The 12,816-nt window shown below is 42.2% G+C and overlaps 1 long non-coding RNA gene across 1 annotated transcript; it reads left to right on the top strand.

Annotated features, from left to right (window-relative positions):
* The first annotated feature begins 7,221 nt into the window (after positions 1-7,221).
* Positions 7,222-11,927, top strand: LOC141567117 (uncharacterized). Its single transcript, XR_012489512.1, has 2 exons — positions 7,222-7,393; positions 11,548-11,927. It is a non-coding gene; the product is annotated as an uncharacterized LOC141567117 (long non-coding RNA).
* Positions 11,928-12,816: the final 889 nt, after the last annotated feature.

The following is a 12,816-nucleotide window of genomic DNA, read 5'->3' as shown; positions in this document are numbered from 1 at the left end:
ATCACAGGACTGAAAAGCAGTTTGAAAGTTTTAGAAAGTAAAAATGGTGATTTTTAAAAGGATTCTAATGGTGGAGAAGTATTGAAAAGAAAACAGATGAGAAGAGTGGAGAGTACGGGTTCCTGGACTTAGAAGCTCAACATGGCCACAGGAAGAAACACTGACAACTTCTTCGATTTACAAAAGTTTGAGGCCATGAATTTAATCAAGGAATGCTGACACGAATTGTGTCCTCCCAAAGTCATACATTGATGTCCTAACCCCCAGTACCTCAGAATGTGACCGCATTTGTTAATAGGGTCACTGCAGATGTAATTAGTTAAGACGAGGTCATACTGGAATAGAGTGGTCTCTAATCCAGTACATCTGGTGTCCTTTATATAAAGGGGATAATTGGATATAGAGGAGCACACAGGGAGAATGTCATGTAAAGATGAAGGCAGGGATGGAGGTGATGCTTCCGCAAGGCAAGGAATGCCAAAGATTGCCAGCAAACCACCAGCTAGTGGGGAGGCCTGGAACAGATTTTCTCTCACAGCCCTTCGAAGGAACCTGCCCTGCTGACACCTTGATTTTGAACTCCCAGCCTCCAGAACTGGAGACAATAAATTCCTGTTTAAGCCACCTGGTTTGTGGTACTTTGTTACAGCAGCCCTAGAAAACGAATAGATGAAGCAAACAAACGCAGAAATGCTGCCCCTCTGGCTCTTTCAGTGGTAATTCATGCCCAAGTCCAGGTATTTAGATCTATATGTGCTCATCTCTATTCCATTTCCATTATAACAGCTCCTACCAAAGACTCTTCCAAGCAGTAGGCAGAGCGACGTGTAAGCCCTTGACCTGTTGGTCCCAATGCGTACGGTAGTTTTAAGTCCAATCAGCTACAACTATGTAATTGAAAAACAAAAAAAATTCTGCTTAGGTCTGAAGAGCTTAAAAAAAAAAAGTTTGTCATTATTTAGCTATTTCACCTGAGCGTTATTTTAACAAGTAATCATATTTGCTATATATTGATTGATTATTAGGGGCCAAGGAGTTTGCTAAGCACTTTACACACATCATTTCTTTAATCTTCTCAACAAGCCTAGGAGATAAGAACTGTTATTATATACATTTTATAGATGAAGAAACTGAGACTCAGAAATAGCTTTCTCTAAATGCATAGCTAGTCAGTGATGTGGCTGACCTCAGAATCGAATTGGCCTGAGCCCTGAGTCCACGTTCTTTGTTGCCATGCTCCTCTGTCTCCTGAGAGGGTACCGGACCTAGTACATAGAGAAAGCTTATGGAATATTATGTGAGGGAGGAAGAAACGTTTCTTTACCCTCAAGGTTCTTTCTGGTGGCCTAATAATCAAACAGACATGAGACGTATTAACAAGAGAAAATAGCCAAATTTGATACATACATATGTATGGGAACCCCACCTACCTGAGAGACTCAGAGACCTCACATACATGAGAGGTTCAGAGACGAAAAAGGAAAATGGGTATATAAGACCTTCTGAGTTAGGGATGAGGTAACGCACTTCGGGGCTTCAGAAGATAATTGCAGGGTGAGCAAGTGTTCAGTAATTGTTAGTTTGTTCTGCCATAGAGATAGGTAAAAAGTCATTTCTAGTTTTCACTCATTGCGGGGCTAGGCTCCTTATTTAAATTCTTCTAGACAGTGAAGCGGGGGCAGTAAAAGTTTCTGTAGAGTCTGCAGGGTCTTTGTTGCCTTTAGTTCAAAATAATTCGGATACAACTGAGGCATAGCTTGAAACCCGATCTTGGCCCATTCTGAATCCTTTGCCTTGTCTGACTTAATCTCGTTGTAATTGACATAAAAGCTACTGCTTTTTCTGCCTGCATTTTCAAGCTCAAAATGAAAGAAAAGTGACTGGCATATAGTAAGTGCTCAGTGTTAGCTGTTATGACTATTAATATTGCATTGTACATGTTCTTCTCTGGCAAGGTAGGTGAATTCCTAGTCTATTGCTAACAGTGGGTACTTAGAAGTGTTCTTAGAGGAACAAGACCAGTGAAATAAGGGCCCGGAAAGTAAAGTTGATCTAGAAAAAATGAGAAGTGAGAGTGGGAAGGCTGGGGTTAGGGGAGGGGGCGAGGGACAGAGAAAGTGGTTGGCAGAAGGCCAGTCTTCACTTTGCTTTTGGTGCGGCTGCCCCTGGGGCTTGGGAGGTGGGGGTATGTAGCCCCTCTGCTCCTGATTGGTCAGTTCCCCTTGCTTTATCCCTTATTTCTTCCCTTTTGGCGTGATGGGAAGCCTGCGGCTTGTGGTTACATAAAGCTTCCTGGAATTCTTCCAGGAAGAGAGGAAGGAAGCAAATGAGGTGCTGGCAAACAAAGATGCTGGGAGTGAAGGAGTGTGTGGCAGAGAGTGATTGTGTCTGGGCAATGGGCACCGCGGCGAGGATGGAGGGCACTGGACTAGGTGTAAATCCCATCTCTCCCTCTTTAGCAACCGGAGACTTTGGGCAGGAAACTTACCTGACTGAGTCTGATTCCCTCTTCTGTAATAAGGATGATAATAGTACTTACTGTACAGGCATATTGTAAGGACTTGATGGGAATGCATTTAAATGCTTAGTACAGTGCCTAATAAATAATACCTGTTATTGTTATAATTTTAAGTGTTATTAGATTTTGATGGCCTCTGTACCTGAACATAAGGATTCCCCATCCTCCTCCTCTCCCTCTTGTTCCCTCAGTCATGAAAATTTGAGTCAGATACCCCTGAGTGTCCCTTGACACCTCTCCTTTCCCCTAGGCCTTCCAGTGGAGCCAGGCCTTCACAGACCCTTTGACGGCCCCAGGACACCAAGCATCCCTCCGTGATTCTGGGACAGTCGTTTTTTTCCCCACAGTCCAGGAAGGATTGATAAAAGCCTTATCTGAATCACATTCCATTACGGGATTAAATCAGACTTGCTCTGGGGCCTTCTAGCTGCTCCCCCAGGCTAGATGCAGCAGACTCTGGTTATTGCCTTTGGCCCAATCTGAGGTCATCACCCTTCTTTGGGCCCAAGGGACACTCAGAGGCAGGGACTGAGGAGGCACTCTGGCAGTCACTTGGGATTAGTTTCAATCATCATGCACTGACTAAGCTTGAAGGCTACAGCCAGGCACATATTAGGCACCATGGGGGAGCAAACAGGCAGATGGGACACTTACTCAATCAGCTCCAATCTGAGGCAACAAATGAGAGGCTTCTTGAGGGCAGTCAACAGGGATGTGGGAGATTAGCAGAGTTAACGAGGCAAAGGAAAAATTATGTGATTGCAGGTACATTGCTAAATTTCTCTGAGACTTGGTTTCTTCATTTCTGAGTCTGGCACATTAGCATTTACTACAAAAGTTTAATTCAAATGGAAATGTACTAGGTATTAGAGATAACAAGTTTTTTTAGAGATAAACCCGGGTTTGGATCCTGCCTTGGCCACCCACTGGCTTTGTGCCATGGCTGTTAACTTCTCAAAACCTCAGTTTTCTCACACATGAAATGGAGGAAATAACACTGCCCTCCTTTGGTTGTCGCGAGGGTTTGAAAAAACTAGGCAAAGCAATTAGCACTTAGTCACTTGGGCAACTGGGCAACCACATATACCCCACCACCAGCGTGGATCAATAAATGGGAACTCATGATTTTTCTTCTTCTTAGGTCAGTGTGGATGGGAGGGGATTTATCCTTGTCAGCCTCTCCAAGTTAGAGAGGCAGGAGAGAGAAGATTCACTTTTCTTATTGAGGCCTGGTGGTGGTGGTGGTGGGGGAGGCGGGGTATTGCTTGTCTCTGTGTGTCCCCTGGCAGAAGGAACCTGGACTGAGCTAGATGCCACCTCAGCATAAGGCCACTCATGTGGAAATGTGTTTACTGGAAATTTGGGACCAGATTCAACTTCAAGGACAGAGCCAGGGGAAAGCAGATAAGGGCTCCAAAATTAGGAGCATTAGGCTCCAACAACCAGGAGGATGTTTGAGTAGGTAGGAGCAAGCGATGAGCTGCCTGGGAGACCTAAGCACTCAGTAGCCAGGACACCTCAGCAAAGACTCAATTCCGAGTCTGTGGTGCTGGCTCAGGACTTTCAATCTGGACTTCAGTCTCTCTCTGCCCAGATCTTTCATCTTCCTGGCTCCCTTCCTCTCCCTTACCCTTGTTTTCATTTACCACCTCTCCTAAATGTATTGTGGTTGATTCTTTTCTGAGCTGGACCCAGTTGGTAATCTGGCAAGTGTGGACAGATGCCTGCCGTTGTGCCTGTTGACAATGTAACAACCTTTGTGTACCTACCGTATGCACAGCACAATCTCATCTCATTCTCCGAACAGCCCTATGAGCAAGATTTTCTTAATATTCTCCTAGTTCAGTCGAGGGAACTCTCTAAGAGATACATTGCACGTGGTCACTTCTAGGAAATGGCTGAAGCAGGACTTGAACCAAAGACGATCTGACTCCAAAGCCCATAATTTTTCCACTCTGACTCCAGATAAAGAGCTAGTCTCTGAGCTGGGCTTTCTACACTTGTGGACGCTGGGGAAGTGTGCTGTTTTCTCAGGGAGGTCCCACAGGCCCACCAGACTGGTGACTGTGGCCTTCAGAAACGTGGGCTCATACAGGGTCCTCTGATGTCTTCCTCAGGGGCCAAGAATCAGGCACTGAGCTCGCAGGAGGGGGTATGCTGAGAGTGGAGATTATGCCATCCAAGTTTTAAATGGGAGCCCAGAGGTTTCTGGAGAACGTGAGCAAAATAAAACAAAAATGGAGGAAACAGTAGGTTACTTTGAAGTGGTGCCAGTAGGTGTCCCGTGGTAAAGCAGTGTTTAGATATGTGGGCTTTGGAGTCTGACAGACCTGGGTTCAAGGGCCAGGCTGGCACCTGCTTCTTTGGGTGACTTTTGACAAGGCATTAAAATTCTCAAATCTTCAGTTTCTTTCTCTTTTAAATGGAGATGACAGTAGTACTCTGTTGCGAGGATCAAATGACGGTATGTATATAAAGCACTTAGCCCAAGACCTGGACCTCAGGTAATGCTAATAATGGTATTATTAGGAATAAAGCTGTAATAAGAGTAAACACCTGTGAGAAATGTTCTACAGCGACCATTGAACAATGGGGATGAGGGGCCAACCCACCATGAAGTAAAAAAATCTGCATATAACTTAGGTCGGTTGTCTGCATACACAGATTCCCAACTGTGGATTGAAAATACATGTATCTTGATCTTGGTGGTGATTATATGAGTATGTGCAGATGTAACAAAATCATTGAACTGTGCACTTAAAATCAGTACACTGTTTACATTTTATTGTATACATCTTGTACTTTAACCAAAAAACAAGAACAAAAAAAACAAAAGGAAGTTCTTGTGAGTCAGGGTTGATCAAGCGAAAGGTTCAAATTAAAAACAAAAAAAGTTCGCAGCCTAAATCATAGGGAAAAAAATGGATTATTGAGGCATGTCAGGCCGTTAATTAATACAAACATATGATTCTTCTCTGGATTTTGTAATGTTTGTGGTATTGTTAATTTTGTTGAATTAGCCCTCTCCGCGGGAGAGAAAGCAGGAGTTGTCAGGTTGGATAAAGACAGAGCCACACCCAGCTTGGAACCTTGGGTGGCCTGGGTGTGGGGTCCTGTGGTTGTCCAGCAGAAGCCACCTCTCTGGCCTGCCAGGTGGGAAGCCTGCTGCCATCAGGCTCAGCCTGTTGCCCCTGCAGAGGGAGACTTTCTGGATCATCTTCCTGAGATAAAGAGGTTGAGCAACACGGTGATGTCAGCCTGACAATTCTCCCTCTTCCTAACAGTTCTCAGCAGTGACCTTGGAGGTGATGCATCCTTAGGGGGACCTTATTGAGTAACAGAGATGAAGGACACTGAGAAGGGGGATACCCAGGCTGTGAGCCCGTGATAAGCAGGGCTGGTAGGAGGCCTCCCATTATATCCTGGGGCCATTACCTTGGGGAGATGGAATTGGACAAGTCTGCCTTTCCATTATGCAAAGAAAGGGCTTTTCAAGTAAATTTCCATTTAAGTATGAGCTTAGATCAGTGAAGATGGGGCCATAATAGCTTAGATGACCATCACGGCTATTAAAATTACATTTTTCCCCTGTGCTCAGGCTGCCTTGTCATCTTCATATCTTTTGTCCCCAGAGGACCTTTCCCAAGCTTCAGGGAGGGAGGCAGGTTAATGTCCATCTGTATTTTCAACTTTTTAATTTTGCCCACATCCTAGCACACATAGCTCCCTAAGCTTTTTTCTCACTGCTCTTATCATAACTGTTATTGAATAATTCCTGTATGATCATTTATTGTTTTTATCTTCCACTAGACAGACAACAAAGTCCGTGAGTGTAGGGATTGACTGTTTCATTTGTCTCTCTAGTCCCAGAGCTTTGCACATAGTGGGAGCTAAGTAAGTAGTTGTTAAATAAGCAGATGGATGGATAAATGAATGAATGAATGAATGAATGAATGAATGAATGAGTGAATAAATAAATAAATAAATAAATGAAAGATAAGTTTTCAGGAGTCTCAACGTTGCAGCATAAGGCTTTGGAGATAAGGATTGGGTTGGAATCCCAATTCTATCACTTCCTAGCTGTTTGACCTCAGGCAAGTTGCTTAATTTCTATGAGCCTCAGTTTCTTTATCTTTAAAGTGTGGATAAAAATAATTCCCACCTTACAGAGCAATCCTAACTATGAGGGTTTCAACTCCACACGTGCTCTCTCCCTCAGCTTTTCCTACTCATCAGGTGAGGGCTGCTGGTTTCCTTGTGTTAAGGGCCTTCCCCCAACTCCCAAGCATTGGTAACTGGGCTTTGGGGGCAGGTGGCCCTCAGAGTACATCCTCCATTCTATATAAACCCTAACCCAACACCATTAATATCTGTGAACCAGTGGTTCTCAACTAAGGGTGATTCTGCCCACCCCAGGGGACATTGGGCAATGTCTGAGACATTTTTTTGTTGGCACAGCTTAGGAGAGGGGCATGCTACTGTCATTTAGTGGGTAAAGTCCAGGAATGTTAAGCGTCTTACAATGCGCGTGACAGCCCTCCTCCAGCCCCAACAAAGAATTAACCAGCCCAAAATATTAATAATGCTGAAACCCTGCTGGGAACTGACTGTTCTTTCAGTCCTCACTGGGTTTATATGTAATAAATTCTTCCTGGTAGTAGTCAGCCCTCACCCTTCTTTGGCCTCTAGTGTCTGGCAATGGCCAGAGTCCTCCCATCCCTGGACTACAAAGCTTTTAAGCAACAGCTTTTCTGCTTAAGCAGTTTGAAGAGTAGGGAGGGAGGGAATGGCTCCATCTGTTGGCCACAGCAGGAATCACAGCAGGAGAAGGCAACCGAATTTTTCCCAAGAAAGGCCTCCCAAGAAAGGCCTCAGGTATGTCAATAGTTATCTTACCACACGCTCCAAGAGCAGCTGGAGAATGTTAGGTGGGACAGCACGTGACTGAAGTTGTGTATGTGACAAGCTTGTGGTTAGAGTTGTATTTAGCAACTTCTAATTCTTCTTGGAATATTTTACTTTTTAGTCTTCTTGTTTTCTATTTTTTTAAATTGTGAAATAAGATATATTGTATCATATACAGTATATAGGTGTGCTTATATGTAGCATACAGTATGTAAGTACACTTTAAAGAATATTAAAAGAAACACTAATGACCCACTATTCAGATTAAGAAATAGAACATTATCAGTTTTTTAAAAGCCTCCCCCAAGTGACACACACTGTCAATCTGTTTCCTTCTCCCTTCCCTTCTTTCCCTTCCTCTCCTTTTTTTACATTCTCTCTTCCATTCTGTTCCTTTTAAAGAATTCCTTCTTTTTCTTTTCTTTTTGCACTATGCCATTTTATAGCTACTAGGTTTGGGAAGAAGTTCTGGTCAACTACTTGTTTGAATAGGCTCTCTGTTCCCTTCTTCTACTTCTGGTATATCCATTATTCTTATATTGCTCTTTCTGATAGAGTCAGATAGTTCTTGTAGAGTTCTTTCATTTCTTCTAACTCTCAAGTCTCTCTCTTCTTCCACATGTAGCATTTCCAGATTTCTATCTTCGATATTACTAATTCTTTCCTCCATCTGGTCAGCTCTGTTTCCTAAGTTTGCTATTTCATTATTCATCTCTTTTATTGAGTTATTCAGCTCCAGCATTTCCTTTTTTAAAATTTTTAAATTAAATTTATTGAGGTAACAATGGTTAGTAAACTTACATCGGTTTTAAGTGTATAATTCTATAATACATCATCTATATATATATCACATTGTGTGCTCAGCACCCAGAGTCAGTTCTCCTTCCATCACCATATATTTGACCCCTTTTATTTTCATCTACCCTCCGGTAACCACTAACTTGTTGTCTGTGTCTTGAGTTTTTGTTTCTTTATTTGCTTATCTTGTTCCTTTGTTGCTTTCAGGTTTTTTTTAAATAATTCTATTCTTTTTTTTTAAGGATTTTTTTATTGGGAAAGGGGTACAGGACTTTTATTGGGGACACTGTGTACTTCCAGGCCTTTTTTCCAAGTCAATTTGTTGTCCCTTCAATCCTAGTTGGGAGGGTGCCGTTCAGCTTCAAGTTGTTGTCCTTTCAATCTTAGTTGTGGAGGGTGCAGCTCAACTCCAGGTCCAGTTGCCGTTGCTAGTTGCAGGGGGCACAGCCCACCATCCCTTGCGGGAGTCAAACCAGCAACCTTGTGATTGAGAGCCCACTGGCCCATGTGGGAATCAAACCAGCAGCCTTCGGAGTTAGGAGCATGGAGCTCTAACCGCCTGAGCCACCGGGCCGGCCCCTGCTTTCAGTTTTATATTCCACATATGAATGAAATCATATGGTTCTCGACTTTTTCTGTCTGATTTATTTAGCTTAGCATAATAATCTCAAGGTCTATCCATGTTGTCACAAATGGCAGTATTTCATATTTTCTTATGGCCGAATAGTATTCCATTGTGTATATGTACCACATCTTCTTTATCCATTCATCTATCAAAGGACACTTTGGTTGTTTCCATGTCTTTGCCACCATAAATAATGCTGCAATGAACATCAGAGTACATACATCTTTACAAATAAAATAATTTCTTTTCCGATAGAAGAACTCTGTGGTATAATAGAAATAGGCATGAACTTTGGAATCAGAGAGACCTGGGTCCAAATTGTGGTTCTATTCTGTACGAGCAGTGGCTTTATGCAAGTCACTGAAGCTCTCCAACTGTAAAACGGGTGATGACAGTGATGGTTAGTAGTTGACCACACAGGACTATTATGAGGATCAGAAGAAATGACACATCAGGTACTCAGTAATCAGTTAACGTGAATGTTAAACATTTCCTTTCCTCTCTTCTTCTTTCTCTGATAAGGTTACATTTTCTTCCCTGCAGGGTCATTAATAACAGCTGTGTACTTGTGCAGTTTCTCCTGAACTCTAGATTTAGTTCAGCAAGTGTTTATCGAACACTTACTACAAGTGTGTCCCTGGCTGGTGTGCTGTTAAGCCAAGGACACTAACCCTCTTGGGGAAATGAAGTTCTAGGGTCATCTCCCTTCCTGGGTCTGGGCCACTGGATGGGGCCACAGGGCAGCAGGGTATGGGTGAATGTCTGCTCTCGGAGAACTATCCCCTGAGCTTGGAGGCTGTTTGCTGGGCTAGCTTGGCTGCGTGTCCTTGTGCACACTTAAGAGGGAGCATTTTGACCAGTGACAAGACATAAACAAGTGAAAATACAATCTATGACTAAAGTGTAGAGATCTGCCGAGGGACAGGGGGCTAGAACTCTGGTCTCCTCTCACCTCTCCTCCCCTTCAAGGGATCTGTCTAATATCGTGCAGAGGGGAGGGTCCTGGTTGTAAAGTAGATGAGGTAAGGCGAGACTGAGGTCTCTGACTTTAAACGGAACCTGATTTCTGGAAGGGGCTCACAGGCTTCCCCTGGGAGAGGAAATGTGCATCCCAGCCATAACTATGACTTCTTAATTCCTCATGCATCACTACCTTTTTACTTATCTACTGTTAATAAACCAAAACCGAGGATGTCATTCATAGAGGCAATCAGAGTCCCAATCTCCAATTAGAGATTATCAGAGGCAGAAGGAATCCTGGAAGTCATCTTGCCCAGCAGTACCATTTTACAAGGGGGAAAACTGAGGTCCAGTGGGTAGAAGAATGGGGGTGGGGGAGATTTGCACAGATGTGTTCAGACCATGATGTTTTTCAGCTCTTCTGGATACCTAGGCTGCTTCTAGATGGCAGCTATATAGGGGGGAAGAGGCTTGAATTCGAAACACAGTGTCCTGGTTTCTTTACCACTGAATAGCTGGGTAATCCCTAAACCATGCTGTCTGTCTCCTTGTAGAAATAGCAATGGCCACTAAGTGCTCATATCTCTAATCATCATAGCAACTCTATAAAATATGTCTTATTATCTGTCCAAAAATGGAAATGATGTCTTCTTCACAGGAGTCAGTAAAAGAACATTTGAAAATTCTTTATAATGGCAAAACACACAAATAAGATGAATTATTAATTTTTTTATCATTATGAAAATGTAGTGGAAGAATATGGGGTTTAGTTAGACAGAGTTTGAGGTCACCTCAGATAAGTTGCCTATGTGAGTCTATTTGCTACTCTGTAAAATAGGGATAATGATACCTGCCTTAGAGTGTTATCACGAGAATTAGTGATAACATATGTAAAAATCTCAGCAGACAGTAAGTTTTCAAGAATAGCTTTCAGGGTCCAGTGCTTATTATACGGTAAAAATTGTTATTCGTATATTGCATGGATTATGTCATTGAGTTCTCACCCCAACTGAATAGCAGGAATTCTGATGATCCTTATTTTATTAATGAACAATCTAAAGGACATAGAATAAGTGATATTTCCATGATCATGAGGTAGTAATTAATGGCTGAGTTCGGGTATGAACCTTTGTATGGCTTAGAGCCCACATTCTCGAGCTCTACACTCCATTGCCTCCTAATACAGAACCCTTATCATTGCCACCATTCTACCTCTGGAGAGAGGAGAAGAAAGGTAAAAAGATACTTAATGTTAGCTTGAAATGAGACACGTTTGAATTGGGTGGAAATTGGTGGTGTTGGGGGGCAAAAAAGTGGCGTTCAGGGGTTCACAAAGGTGTTGGAGGGTCCACATCATTAAAGTTGGTAATTATGACTTTCACTTTTTAAACATTTAACAAATAAAAATTATTTAAGTATTTTCCTTCTGAAAAGAAAAATAGTGTGAGTCTTGAGTGATTGAAAGAACAAATGTGAGGTGGTTCCTGGTGATCAGACAAGCATGAATCTGTTTATTACTCAGCTGGACACTGGAAGCCTCCATGGTGGTTTTCACTGTTGTAGTGTTTTATTGTGAGTTATATATACATTAAAAATTTATCCACAATGGATAATGGTTAAAGACTCCAAGCATAAGGAACCTGATGTTGAAAGTTAATGAGGAGTTTACAAATGATAATTCTGCAAATTTTCTTGAACATATATGTGAATTGCATTCATCTAATCAAAAAATCTTATCTAGCACATCAAGAAATCTCTTGGGGCCAGCCCGGTGGCTCAGCCGGTTGGAGCTCCATGCTCCTAACTCCGAAGGCTGCCAGTTCAATTCCCACATTGGCCAGTGGGCTCTCAACCACAAGGTTGCCGGTTCGATTCCTCAAGTCCCGCAAGGGATGGTGGGCTGCGCCCCCTGCAACTAGCAACGGCAACTGGACCTGGAGCTGAGCTGCGCCCTCCACAACTAAGACTGAAAGGACAACAACTTGAAGCTGAACAGCACCCTCCACAACTAAGATTGAAAGGACAGCAACTTGACTTGGAAAAAAGTCCTGGAAGTACACACTGTTCCCCAATAAAGTCCTTTTCCCCTTCCCCAATAAAATCTTAAAAAAAAAAAAAAAATAGGAAAAGAAATCTCTTGGGCTTCAGAAACTAATGCTACAAAGAGAAACTATAGCCAGGTTCTGAGGCAAGGGAGAATGGGAAGTGACTGCTAAAGGGCATGGGGTTTCTTTTTTGGAATGATGAAAATGTTCTGGAATTAGATAGTGGTGAACCACTGAATTGTACACATTAAAAAGGTAAACTTTGGGGCGGCCAGATGGCTCAGTTGGTTAGAGCATGAGTTCTTAACAACAGGGTTGCCAGTTGGATTCCCTCATCGGCCATGTGAGCTGCGCCCTCCACAACTAGTTGAAAACAATGACTTGACTTGGGGCTGATGGGTCCTGGAAAAACACATTGTTCCCCAATCTAAATTTTAAAAAACCTCACAAAATGTAAGCTTTACGGTATATGAATTACATCTCAATAAAATTGTTATTTTAAAAAGTCATTTGAATTTTTCATTCTAATCATGAATGTTTATCTTTATATATAAGTACTTGTCCTCCAAATTGTTCAATAAAATGGACACTTCAGAATGAGAAAACTCCACCATTATTTTAATGAATCTATCCTGTGGAAATAATCCTAAATATTAAAGAAAAAAGTGTTTTGTGCACAAAGATGCTCAATGTACTGTGATTTAAAATAAGTCAATAGTTATATAAATATGTGACAATGAGAAAAATTAAAAAATAAATGATGTTATTTTTACTCAGTTGAGTATTATATAGCTTCAAAAATCATGATTATAAGATACAAGTCCAAAACAAGGGGCTGGTTATGTATATTTATGGTACATCCATATAATGGATTACCATGAAACCATTAAGGATATGATGTAGAAGATTATTTATTATCCTGGGGAAATGCTCCTAGTGAGTTACCAGGTGACAAAGGTGGGCAA

The sequence above is a fragment of the Rhinolophus sinicus genome, linkage group LG10 (assembly GCF_036562045.2).
Source record: "Rhinolophus sinicus isolate RSC01 linkage group LG10, ASM3656204v1, whole genome shotgun sequence".
NCBI lineage: Eukaryota > Metazoa > Chordata > Mammalia > Chiroptera > Rhinolophidae > Rhinolophus > Rhinolophus sinicus.
The sequence above is the reverse complement of the archived record's forward strand: the minus strand, read 5'-3'. Positions and strand labels throughout refer to the sequence as shown.